At 37.4% G+C, this 12,067-nt stretch overlaps 1 pseudogene across 1 annotated transcript; it reads left to right on the top strand.

The window, feature by feature from the left end:
* Positions 1 to 2,685: 2,685 nt before the first annotated feature.
* On the top strand, positions 2,686 to 11,595 carry LOC143598001 (protein CHROMATIN REMODELING 4-like; annotated as a pseudogene). Its single transcript, XR_013147029.1, has 9 exons — positions 2,686 to 2,913; positions 3,009 to 3,110; positions 3,204 to 3,756; positions 4,344 to 6,875; positions 6,956 to 7,113; positions 7,167 to 7,281; positions 7,457 to 7,533; positions 7,701 to 7,881; positions 9,604 to 11,595. The product of XR_013147029.1 is annotated as a protein CHROMATIN REMODELING 4-like (transcript).
* The last annotated feature ends 472 nt before the right edge of the window (positions 11,596 to 12,067 follow it).

The raw sequence follows: 12,067 nt of genomic DNA, 5'->3' as shown, positions 1-12,067 counted from the left end.
AATTGTACTTATTCTCACGTCGGAGGGTGGTTACGAGAAAACGCCCACTATTGTCCTTCTCGTGACGAGCTCACAGTGGTCCTGTTTTGCAGGTCCTCGTCGTTGGGGCTGTTAGATTTGTTCTTGTATTAACTTGTATCCTGTCACGTAATCCATACCCTAGTGGAATCATCGGTCTAACCTATTCGGGTTTAGATCCGTGCTTCTTCGCTACTCCACATCATCACCATTTTAATCTCTCTCTTCTCTTCTCTTTCTCACTCATAAAAGAGAGTGTAGGTTTTTATAATTCCAAACATTTTGCTCTCTCTCTCTCCTCCTGGTGGTCACCTCCAATGGTGGACATCTATTTATGGGTTTAGTTGGAATCCAAGCGGTTGGAATGCTTTCACGTTTCAACACAAATAAAACATGAAAATCGGTAAATCATTGTTGTTGAAACTTTATTCATGCGGGTATGACTCTTAATACATTGAGACAACAATGATGTCAAGCAAGTAAGCGCCGACAACAACGTCAACCTTGGCGGACAATGTCGTGATAAACATAGAGCAACAAAAAGCGTCTAACAACGATGAAATGACAGTTACCAGATACTAATAAAGTGCGTTTTTAAAGTTTAAGAAACCTAGATGTAGTATGATAATCATATAAACATGTAAACTCATATTAAGGGTATGTTTGGCAAAACTAGCTGGTAGCTGATAGCTGTAAGCTGGAAGCTGTAGGCTGAAGGTTGGAAGCTGAAGGCTGTAAGCTGGTAGCTGTTAGCTGTAGCTTTTTAAATATTTAGGTGTTTGGCAGAGTAGCGGAAGCTTTTAATAAAACTAGCTGGGTTCCCGTGTGGTGCGGCGGAATGGGCGCACAACCTAACATCAACCGCATAATCAATGTCGGTACATGATTCACCTGATGACAATACATACATAACCTGAATGTAATTCATGGAAAAGCAGTAAGCTTGTAAATGATGTCGAAAATCAAGAAACAAAGCTGAAATATACGGTAATTTCAAATAGATAATTTTTTAAACCAACATATTTTGATATGAATCACTTTTTGAACATGCACTGTTCTAATCTGAAACATGTTCTGACCTGACCCCTTTCGACTCAAAAGCGTACCGACACAAATCGAACTAATTTAACCCTTTTTGTATCGACTCGTTCTGACCTTAATTTGGTCTTACACATGACTCAAATTCGTCTTACTCGACTCCTAATTTGGTCTTACACATGACTCGAGTTCACCTAACTCGACTTTTTATCGATCCTACCCGATAATCACGTAGTATGTTAATTTTTTAAAGTTAAAGAAGTATAACAATATCATACTCAAATTAAAGAGAATAAAATGCTCGTTTTTATGATGTAATTTGTTTAAAAAATTATTAATGTGCGAAAAAGTTATAGCTCCTAAAAAAGTCGTGGGGTAATTAGTTTTGAATAATGGTTGAATGTGTAACTATTATATAAATTAACAAAAGTTGATATAAGTTCAAGTACTAAACTTGTAAATTCAAATGTAAAAGCTTATAGCTAACTTTTTCTCAAACGCTACCAATACTAGCGTTTGAAAAAGAAGTTTTTTCTACAAATCTAAAAGCTTGAAGCTACTTAAACCAAACAAAGCTTTTTATTAAATATGAACTTTTTTATAAAAGCTTAAAGCTTGTAGCTTATAAAAGCTCATTGTCAAACAAGTTGCACATATTATTTAGTTTGTATAAATTAACATGTAAAATCATATTATTTGGTTTGTATAAATCAGTCTCATAAAAATAGTTGAAGCGAGAACCAAGTAAAAGTTGCGTCAAAAAAGGTATAAATGGAGTGTTTTAAAAACAAAAAGCCACTTGATAATAAATAAATAAATAAACAAACAAAAAAGAAGGTATATTTGGAAAGAAAAACTTAACTAAATTAATGTTTAATAAAGAAAATGTGTATTGAAGCCCAACGAACTGAAACATTCAAATTGAAATCAAAGGCTGCAAATGACAACAATCGAAGAAGAAGAAGATGAAAAAGGTGAAGAAGTGGGAGAGTGGGTGTGGTGGGGTTGGATTGGATTGGTTTCATAGTCCTGACGTGGCAAGAGCAGATTGGTCAAAGCACGAGTCATTTTCTCCTTGTACTCACAAAAACCCATGTCAGAGAGTGTTGGGTGTTGTGTTAATTCCAATATTAATAAGAAACACCCCTATTTCATCACATCCGTGCCCCACCCCCTAAAACCCACCTCGATACCCTTTGTCTCTCTCTGATCTACTGCTGTAAGTTGTTGTTCTCTTTGATTTTACGTTAATTGCTTTCTGCCTGCTGTGATCCAATTGGGGGGTTTCTATGTCTGTCATTGATTAGGTAACATGGCTTTGATTCTTTTATTAATTGTTTTTATGTTTTGCTTTCTTTTCATTTTCTTTTAGTCGGGATTTTTACATCCATGGGTTTAGTTATGAAATTTGATATCATTGTATGGTTTGCATTGTTGTTTTTATGCATTTCTGAAGAGGGCACTGGTTTGAAATGTCTGTTTGTTGAATCCGGTTTTACTTATTATTCTGTGACATCCATTGATCTTTGACTAGTGAAAAATAGTACTCCAATATTATTCATGTATGTTTCTTAATGTACTAGATTGGAGGTTTGACTACCTGCAAATGTTATGCATTACCCTTAACATAAGATGAAAGATCTGGATGTCACGATGAAGAATAATGAGTTATCAACCAGTGACATCATCAGTGGAAACTGGGTTTTGAAGCGTAAGCGGAAAAAGATTCCTTCAGGCGCAATCAGGCCCAATGCCTCCATACCATCAGAATCTCATACGAGTGCTTCACCGAGAAGCAAGATAAAGATAGAAGGCTCTTCTGTGTGCCGCCCCACTAAAGAAAAAGGAAACGATGGAGTGAGTTATTATTATTTCATTATTATAGTCCAGTGAAATAATCAGTTTTTGAATATTACATAATCTATTTATGTTTGTTTTTTGTGTTTCCGCAGAATTATTACGAATGCGTTGTTTGTGATCTTGGTGGCAAATTGCTCTGTTGTGACAGCTGTCCTAGAACGTATCATATCGAGTGCCTGGATCCACCTCTTAAGGTTTGTATTTATTTTTTATATGTTAATAATAAAATGATGAAAGTTGTTGCAGTGAAAGCTAACTATATTTTTTCTTTTAATTCGCGTATTAAGCGGATACCTACTGGGAAGTGGAATTGCCCTGGCTGCTGTCTTAATAAAAGCTCGGTTGAGCCTGTTGATGATTTGGATCCGTCATCAAAACGTACTAAATCAAATGTCACAAATAAAAATTTTAAAAGTATTAATAAATCTGCAAAAAGTGACAAAAATGGGAAGAAAGGATTGAAGAAAGATATATTGACAGTTTCAAGCCCTAAAAAAGAGAAGCAGATTGATGAAGAAGAAAATAAGGTTATTATGGAGATAGAGGGGAATGAAGAAAAAGACGATGAGGATGATGGTCCATTGAAGGAAGTTGTTCTTGGTGTAGAAAGTGTTAGCAGGATATCCATGAAAAGAAAAAGAAAAAGAAAAAGTACAAGTAAATCTTCAATGGATGAAGTTAAAAAAGAAGCCGAAGAGTGATAAGGGTAAAAATGGTAAACCGCATTCGGCATCAAGCAGTTCTCAAACAAAGCAGAAGTCGGTTAAACAAACAAAGGAGAAATCTTTGTCAAAAACAGACATGGGAAGTGAAGTTTCTCATATCAAGTTTAATGACGAGGTATTAATTTCTTATCTAGTTATGGTATTAATGATATAATTATGTAAATAGTTAATTTGTTAAATATGATATGAAAACTATATTACTACAATAATAATTAACTTTGTTCTTGGTAAAGCAGTTTAAGCGGTTGAATTAATGCAGTTGAGTTACTTTCTTATGAATTTTGATACGTTTGACTCGTAAACTTTTAGTCAAAGTTTTATTCTAGCCCATTTGACCTATGAGAGACAAAATATAACCCAACTGGATCTATTTATTTAAAAATGGACCGAAATCCAATCTGTTCTTCGTTTACAGTTTCCTATATTATTAGAACTATTAAAGTCTTTGTAGGTGATTTAGGTCTGGAGCTAGTATAGGAACTTTTTGAACATATATATAGAAATGTTAACCAATACTTCACATTGTGAATCTTACAATAAATGGAAGAACAATCTTTAAGCACATAAATGCTGATTATATTTAATGATTTTTAGATACCCTACAAAAAAAACTAGATTTAACTGTCTTTATTCCTGTATATTACCCTTCTAGTTCATGACCAAATATTGATATTTATTTTGTTGTCTGCCAATATATTGCAGGTTGATCGGGTATTAGGCTGTCGAATTGTAACCATTGAGACGAATTTTGTGCTTAATCAATCTGCAACAGAAGCCGACAACACATCTTCTCAGAATCTTACTATAACCGACAATCATATTGAAAAGGCAGATGAAAATCTCACATGCAACGCATCAGACGTTGGAGATGCTGAAATAGTCAACGAGGACACCAAGAATAAATTGACCAATCCTGATACAGAAACACTGACCAAAGATTTTAGTGAAGAGAACTTGGTAGATTTGACTGGTCAACCCACAGATGATCGTGGGCCCACCTCAACTGACAAGAAAAACAAAGACGAGCCGGCTTCAACTTCAGCTGATTTAGCAAAACCAACCGAAGATATTTTGGCAAGAGATAAAAATAATAATATCAACGAGAAAAAGGAGACTTATGAGTTTTTAGTCAAATGGGCAGGAAAGTCAAACTTACATAATGCTTGGATACCCGAATCACAGTTAAAAGTAATTGCAAAAAGGAAACTAGACAACTACAAGTTTAAATATGGAAGAACAGTGATTAATATTTGTGAAGATAAGTGGAAAGTTCCACAACGTGTGATTGCTAAAGACGAATCTTCCCATGTTTTTGTGAAGTGGACCGGTCTTCCTTATATTGAATGCACATGGGAAAACATAAACGAGCCAATAATCGCAAAATCGTCTCATCTTATTGATTTATTCAATCTTTTTGAGCAACAAACCCTAGAAAAAGAGGCTGTTAAAACCAAGCCAATTAAGGAAAAGGGTAATGATGTAATTACTCTAACCAAGCAGCCTAAAGAATTAAAGGGTTCGTTATTCCCACATCAACTAGAAGCACTTAATTGGTTGAGAAAATGTTGGTCAAAGTCAAAGAACGTGATCCTTGCAGACGAAATGGGATTGGGTAAAACAATATCCGCTTCCGCCTTTTTATCATCTTTGTATTTTGAATTTAAACATCGGTTACCGTCTCTTGTTTTGGTTCCTCTCTCCACTATGCCAAATTGGATGGCGGAATTTTCTTTATGGGCACCAAATTTAAACGTGGTCGAATATCATGGGTGTTCGCGGGCCCGAGCATTAATGCGCGAGTACGAATGGCACGCGAGTGACCCGGTGACTTCAAAGAAAACATCTAGTTATAAATTCAATGTCCTTTTAACCACTTATGAGATGATTCTTGCTGACTCAGCACGTTTAAGTAAAATCCCATGGGAAGCGCTTATTGTTGACGAGGGCCATCGACTTAAAAACTCGGGTAGTAAACTTTTTAGCTTGCTCAACACGTTCTCGTTTCAACATCGTGTGTTATTAACGGGAACCCCTCTTCAAAACAACTTTGGAGAGATGTATAATTTGTTAAATTTCTTGCAGCCTGCTTCGTTTCCGTCTTTAAAATCTTTTGAAGATAAGTTTAGTGATCTCACAACAACCGAAAAAGTCAACGAGTTGAAGAAACTTGTGGCCCCACATATGCTTAGACGGTTAAAGAAAGATGCTATGCAAAATATTCCTCCAAAAACCGAACGGGTCGTACCCGTTGACTTATCAACCATTCAAGCTGAGTATTACCGGGCAATGTTAACGAAGAACTATCAGGTGTTACGTAATATCGGAAAAGGGGTCCCGCAACAATCAATGTTGAATATTGTAATGCAATTGAGAAAAGTTTGTAACCACCCGTATCTCATCCCAGGAACCGAACCCGAAACCGGGTCGGTTGAGTTTCTTCACGATATGCGTATTAAGGCTTCTGCTAAACTTGCTTTGCTTCATTCGATGCTTAAAGTATTGCACAAAGACGGTCATCGGGTTCTTATATTTTCACAAATGACTAAGCTTTTGAATATTCTTGAAGATTATTTGAATATTGAGTTCGGGCCTATTGCATTCGAGAGAGTTGACGGGTCGGTCTCGATAGCTGACCGACAAATAAGAATTGCACGGTTTAATCAAGATAAAAGTCGGTTTGTGTTTTTGTTATCAACCCGTTCGTGTGGGCTCGGGATCAATTTGGCGAGTGCGGATACGGTTATAATATACGATTCGGATTTTAACCAGCATGCGGATATTCAAGCGATGAACCGGGCCCACAGAATCGGGCAGTCAAAGCGACTTCTTGTTTACAGGCTTGTTGTTCGTGCAAGTGTTGAAGAACGAATATTACAGCTTGCAAAGAAGAAGTTAATGTTGGATCATCTCTTTGTTAACAAATCGGGATCTCAAAAAGAGGTTGAAGATATTTTAAAATGGGGAACCGAACAGCTTTTTGAAGATTCATCCAAAGATACCGGGGGTGAAAGTAATGTTAATAAAGATGAAGGTTCGGTTGATTTGGAACATAAGAATAAAAGACGGGTTGGGGGTTTGGGTGACGTGTACCAGGATAAGTGTACAGCTGGCAGTGCACAGGTTGTGTGGGATGAAGCTGCTGTTTTGAAGTTGCTTGACCGGTCAAACATTGACTCTGTTTTGACCGAAAATTGTGAAGGAGATATGGAAAATGATATGCTTGGGTCAGTGAAGGTATGATAAAATCACTTAAGTACACAAAGTTTAAATTTTTGTATCTTTTGATTGTTTTCTATCTTGTTATTTTTAATTATTCTCTGGATTGGAACGATGAAACAATAGAAGAACAAGCAGGAATCGAATCCCCGTCATCAATAATTGACAGGCCCACTTCCCACAATCTAGAAAAGAAAGAGGATATTGCTGGGAACATTACTGAAGAAAATGAATGGGATAGGCTTCTGAGAGTGAGGTAACTCGTACAATCTATATTTTTAATAAAATTTTCTAATATTGGATTTGTAGGTGGGAAAAGTACCAGAGCGAGGAAGAAGCGGCTCTTGGTCGTGGGAAAAGGGTAAGGAAAGCTGTTTCATACAGGGAAGCCTATGCTCCACAACCTGCCGAAACGTTAAATCAGGTAACTTTAGGTTTTAATATTTTTTTGTTATTGTTTATATATTTGATGCTGATTATTCAATTATATGATCACCTTAATAAACACATTCAAACATGGTAAGTCATACATTTGGGCATTTAGTAGCTATTAAATGGCTTACCATACTGTGATTATTATTATTTTTACATCTCTGCAGAATGGTTCTGATGAGGAACGGGAACCAGAGCCGGTGCGTGAGTATACACCTGCAGGAAAAGCTCTGAAAATTAAGTTGTGAGTTTTGCATTCTCTTAAAAATATGCATCTTTTAAAGCGTAATTAGACCTTTGTTCTTGTGATTATAATGTGAGATGGAATAATTGTTATTAGTTTAAGTTATGAAATAAAATGGCCAAATAAAAACATTTATGCATAGTGTAATGATGTGTTCTTTTTAACAGTGCTAAGCTTCGAGCCAGACAAAAAGACCTGTTGGCTAAAATGAAAACATTTAGAGAATCATTTCCTACTGAAGGACATGATGGTGCGGGTCCTGTCCTGCCACCAAACATCGATGCTCAAAGTGAAGCCCAAGAAGACAAGCCAATGAGCAAGACCGATCCTAATCTAAAGCCAGACAAGGTACCCTCATAAACCATGATTTGACCCTTAACCTTGTTCGAACAGGTTGGTTCAGTTTGACCTGGTTCAGTTTGATCCGGATCACTTTTGTCCTGCTTTTAAAAAATTAATACCTTAAGTATGAATTAAGAGTAACAATCTATTCCTTTTAGTCAACCATGATTTGACCCTTAATTCTTGTTGAAATGGGTTGGTTTGGTTTGACCCCAAACACTTTTGTCCATTTTTTATAAATAATTAAATGATTAGAGAGTGATAATTTAATTTTCTTATAAAGTATGATTTGAACCTTAATCCTTGTTGAACCGGGCTGGTTCGGTTTGATCTGGAACACTTTTCTCCAATTTTTGTATAATTTACAGGTTAAATATTTTATTAGAGTCCCATTATAAAAAGTATTTTATTAGAGCAAATATATATATTTTTTTAACAAAAAAAAGCAAATTAGAAGGTTTGTATGCATTAAAAATATGCATCGAACAACTTTCTACATGTTCTTGTTAGACATATAACGAGGGGTATAAATGATTCAAGCGAAGCTTAAACGAGCTCGAGCCTAAGGATCATCATCATCATCATCGTACTCAGTAAATCCCACCAATAGCAAAGCTATGGTAGGGTCTGAGGAGGGTAAGAGTAGACAGCCTTACCTCTACCCCGTAGGAATAGAGAGGCTGCTTCTAATGAGACCTAGTTTTGCCTCAAGCCTTGGACATAAGGCACATAACACTCAACCATTGGGAAACCCACCGATTGGTGCATGTACCTTTGTCTTTCGGCCATCAATGCCACCACATGATGCCTGATTAACCTTCCGCCACTTTTAACGTTATTTTCACGAAATTAGTAAAATAACGTCAAAGTTAGTGTAATTTCACTTTTGCCCACCTGAGGGCCCACATATACATTATATGCGCGCACCGCAACCAGGGCGAGCTCGAACCTAAAGATGAGCTTGTTTAATAAATGAGCCCAATACCGGGCTACAGTTATAGAGCTCGAGCTGGCTTGTGAGCTTAAATGTGCCATTGTTTGTATAATTTTTTTATCTAATAGTTTCAATATATATATTTATACAATAACTATTATGATTTAGAAATTTGTGATAAAAATAACTAAATAATATATCATGTTACATACAAAAATTACAATTATCATCATCATCATCATCATCATCATCGTACTCAGTATATCCCATCAATAGCAATGCTATGGTAGGGTCTGAGGAGGGTAAGATGTAGACAGCCTTACCTCTATCCCATAGGGATAGAGAGGCTGCTTCCGGTGAGACCCCCGGCTCGATAGTAGTTTTGCATCAAGCCTTGGACATAAGGCACATAGCACTCAATCATCGGGACACCGGCTGATTGGTGCATGTGCCCTTGTCTTTCGGCTATCAACGCCACCACATGATGCCTGATTAACCTTCCGCCACTTTTAACGTTATTTTCATGAGATTAGTAAAATAATGTCAAAATTAGTGCAATTTTACTTTTGCCCACCCGAGGGTTCACACATATATACATTATATGCGCGCACCGCAAGCATATATAAATAAGAATTATAATTAATCAATCAATTAACTAATAAATAATAAACAAGAGCTCGAGCTCAGGTTTGGCTCGAGTCTAATATGACATAACCCAGGTCAGCCCTTTGATAAGTAAATTGGTTCAAACTATGAGCTCTAATATTCTCTCACCTAATGATTTGTATTTGTAGGGAAAAGAATTGGCACAGAGCGTGAGGTTGCCTGCCGTTCTAGGGCTATGTGCTCCAAGCTCTAACCTAATGGAGTCTGCTAACAGAAACTCTTCAAGATTTTCGAGTAGACAAGAAAAGTATCCAATGGGCCTTGAGTTCCCATTTCATCTAGCTCCATATTTTGGGCCTGGCCCCGGGCCCTCCAACGAGACCTCTGCAAAAACCCGTGTCAGATTCAAACATCTAGACACCAACTCTGACCACGAGCCCAAAGTGTTCACCTCAGCTAATGCTTTACACCTTCGTCCTGATATGATGCCATTGCCCCATTTACCCTTTGATATGACCAAACTACCCTTCCGAGGACAAAACGTCCCACCTCCCCAACCCGACATGTTTCCAAGTTTATCTTTGGGCAGATCGATCGGTGACTTTTCAGCAATCCCAATGCTGCCCAAATTAAGATTCCGCAAAGATAACAATAATCATCAAGAAATGGATGCTGGTCCGGGTCCGGGCCCACCTCCCTCGATGTTGGGTTTGGGCCCGGGTCAGATGCTGCCCATGTTTGCCTCGTTGCCTGAAAATCATCGGAAAGTTCTCGATAATACAATGATGCGAACGGGTTTAGGATCGAGTTCAGGCAATCTACTTAAAAGAAAACTTGTTAAAGATTTTTGGTCTGAAGATGAACTTGATTTTTTGTGGATTGGTGTACGGAGACATGGGCGAGGCGGTTGGGATGCCATGCTTCAAGACCCGAGGCTTAAGTTTTCAAGATTCCGGGTGGCAGATGACCTGGCAGCAAGATGGGAGGAAGAACAACTCAAGGTTTTGGATATACCGACTCAGAAAGAGTCTAAAAAAGACTCAAAATCCGGGAAATCGCCTGTTTTTCCTGACATTTCGGATGAAATGATGAAAAGGGCGTTGCATAAAAGCCGGTTTGCTGCAGGCCCACTCGGGTTTCATCCACATTTGACCGATATGAAATTGGGTTTGGAAGATAAGATTGCTGAGAGAGAAAGATTTGAAAACGATCATTTCCCGACATGGAATCTTGAGAGATTCCCAATGAATCTTTCTGAAGATTCAGCTGATAAATTCGGGCAGCGTGTTCCTCCAAACCCATTTGTTTCGGGACCGCTTGGATTGAATGATTTCGGTTTATTTAGATTGCAAAATAACGGCTTGAAAATGCCAAATCCTTTCAATAGTGGCGGGGCTATTGGCGGTAGTTTGAAGGGAAAAGAGGTGGCTGATGACATTGGTGGTTCCTTGGAAAACAAGTTACCTCATTGGCTTCGTAAAGCAGTTGTTGGTGGTGGTGTTGGCGGTAGTGGTGGTGATGTTACTGCCCGGCCACCGGAGCCTGAACTGCCGCCAACGGTGCTGGCAATAGCAGAGTCGGTTCGTTTGTTATACAAAGATGAACCACCAACCATTCCTCCATTTATTCCGCCAGGCTTGCTGCCTCCTCGGCCGGAAAACCCTCGCCGGATATTCAAAAAGAAAAAGCGGCGCCACTCACATGGTCTCAGCCATCAATTGTCGCTAGATATCCTGGGAACTAACCGCCAACCTCAAGAACTTGCTTCTACTTCAGGAACCTCAGCAGGTACTGAACCGGACCTCAATGCACCGCCACGTGTTACCCAGACTGTGGTGGATACGCTATCTTCACTGCCATGTTCAAACCCACAAGAACCGACAGGAAGCGGGGATTCAAGCGAGGCCGGATCAAAGGCAGCTGCAGAGGAACCAGAAGGGACACAATCAGATCATGAAACTTGAAGACTTGTCGTCGTTTTCCCATTTTTGTAGGCATTTGTTGGCATGATGTAGCAAAATACAAGATTTATAGATGTTTCTAAATCGTGTAAACTAGTACAAATCTTAGTATAATACATGAAGTAAAAGTTTTGAACAAGTTGAAAGCTAGATGCAGGATTTGGACTGTTTGGGCATGTATGTGATTGGCATTTAGAATCTTATTAATCTAGTAATTAAATATTTTGAATGCTATATTTAGAGTTTTTATTAATATGAAATTATTATTAATCAGTTTGATGTGTATAATTCATAATATGGAATGAATTTGGTTTCTAAATAAAATATAGAAAGCACAATGGAGGGAGTACATTTATGATTTTATGGGCTTTTGCTAACACAATTGCAATTTCTTTAGAAAGAATATTAAAAGAAAAAAAAATGACTCTTTCAAACTTCCAAGCGATTTCATCATTCATACACACTTTTATATTCTATACTCATTTTTTTCTCACTAGTAATTCAGTTGTTAATATTTCAAAGTAAGGAAAAGCCCACCTTAATTTTAGTTTTGTTCAAGTAAGTTTTATTTAGTAAACAAAATAAACATTTTCTAAAACAAAAGTCATAAAACTCGTTATAATCCAAACTAGCTTTTGAACCCGTGTATTATATGGCATTTGTAAAATAAATAATAAAAATAAATAAGGTA

Source organism: Bidens hawaiensis, unplaced genomic scaffold (assembly GCF_021521415.1).
Source record: "Bidens hawaiensis isolate Kalapana, Puna unplaced genomic scaffold, B.hawaiensis_p1.1 tig00049402_1, whole genome shotgun sequence".
NCBI lineage: Eukaryota > Viridiplantae > Streptophyta > Magnoliopsida > Asterales > Asteraceae > Bidens > Bidens hawaiensis.
Note: the sequence above shows the minus strand (reverse complement) of the source record. Positions and strands in the feature narration are given on the sequence as shown.